We start from the raw sequence: 1,903 nt of genomic DNA on the forward strand, positions 1-1,903 counted from the left end.
GCACAGCGGCAATGATGTTTTTTGTCATTAACAGATAGTTACAGGTGGGTAGCCCTTGTCAATAATAACAATAATTTGTCAAACTGTGACTTACTTTAAATTTCGATTCACGAATTTGCTGATATGCGATTAGTTCAGGGGAAATTCTACAGTAACATAGCAGAAGCTGAAAGAACTCACGCCAACAAAGGGCGAAGAGAGTGGTTCCAGGACGATAGTGGACGACAATCGATGTTTGGGTTCCAGACACAGCGGAACAAGTATTGGGCATAATCGAATCAGGGCCTCCCAGGAGCACTCAGAGCATAATAACTGACACTTTCCCAAGCACCTAGTAAATACCGAGGAAAGGCGTTTGTACGATACACACAGCACAAGGAGATACAAATGGAGCACGAGTTAATTAACTGAATACCAGTCAAATGTTTGCTGTTGTAGGGTTTATTTATAAACACCCATATTCGAGGTTATGGGAACAGGTTAACATTTTGTCAACAAATCTTGTTGAATTTACCGTTTATCCTTGTCTATCTTATTGTGAGTCTGTATAATTCCATGGTTATCGGAGTTTTAAACAATTACGAAGCAATAGGTATTTGCGCAATGTTAATTAGGCAGATTACCTTGAAAAACATTGCTGCCGTATTTCTGATATAGTTTTTTGCAAATTTCTCAGTTTTTAATAACAATTACATTCTTTTACTATTTTTTCTGTACTCATATAACAGCGCCAGACAACACCTCCAGAGGAATGACGCCAATTTTGAATCACCCTGTATAAGTAGGGTTATCACCCATGTTTTTAATAGGGACAAGGGATAGTTATTACTTGGCTCCGCTTTTGATGTGTCACAGTTGTTCATATGTCATGGTAAAGACGCCAAAGTGGCGGGTAACTTAAGTTATTTTTATTGTTCATGCATAGTTCTTGCACATTTTAGTTTAATGTGTTTTGAGTTTCCGTACGTCTTATTGTTTCATTACAGACAAAGTAAGAAGGTAATTTATATTTTTACTACTTTCATGTATGATCTTTATTAAAAAATTCAGAGAATACATTACTATACACAGGAACACATTTGTTCAGATACTTTCTCAAAAGTTGAGTTCTCGGAAAAATGTTTTAAGTTGCTAGTTTTAGGTAAGAATATACATGCTATGTGGATTTCTGTATAACCAGGACAGAAAATAAAAATATGATAACGGATGTAAAAAAAAATTACAAATTAAAATAACCTCAAGAGTACATACAGGCACAAGGTATATAGGTACTCAACAAATATTTTTTACATTATATGAATTGTAAATTGACAAATAATTTTCTGTTTACATATGTATTTTTAATAAATTTTGAATTTGAAAAAATTTGAAAAATCTTCATGGAACCACTCTACTCGCCCTTTGTTGGCGTGAGTTCTTTCAGCTTTTGCTATGTTACTGTAGTATTTCCCCTGAACTAATCGCATATCTGCAAATTCGTGAAATGAAATTTAAAGTAAGTCACAGTTTGTGAGGCAAGATACTGGAGAAACACCGAGTAAAAACAATTTTTAAACCAACTCGAACCATCCAACAGACTTTGAGATCGGTCAAGAGCAAACTGGTTCCTTTATCAGCACCAGGAGTCTACAGAATTCCGTGCGGCTGTGGAAGAGCATACATCGGCACAACAAAACGAAGCATAAACACTAGGATCACGGAGCACAAACAAAGTTGCAGATTGGGACAAACAGAAAAATCAGCAGTAGCGGAGCACGCACTGCCAGACGGCCACCAAATACGCTTCGACGAAGTGGACATTCTGCATCAATCTGAAAGATACAACCCGAGACTCACCAGAGAGGCCATCAAAATATTGAAACACCAAAACAACTTTAACAGAAAAGAAGAAATTATAACAGCG

The sequence above is a fragment of the Dendroctonus ponderosae genome, unplaced genomic scaffold, assembly GCF_020466585.1.
Source record: "Dendroctonus ponderosae isolate FM_Combo_2020 unplaced genomic scaffold, Dpon_F_20191213v2 Dpon_F_20191213_8, whole genome shotgun sequence".
Lineage (NCBI taxonomy): Eukaryota > Metazoa > Arthropoda > Insecta > Coleoptera > Curculionidae > Dendroctonus > Dendroctonus ponderosae.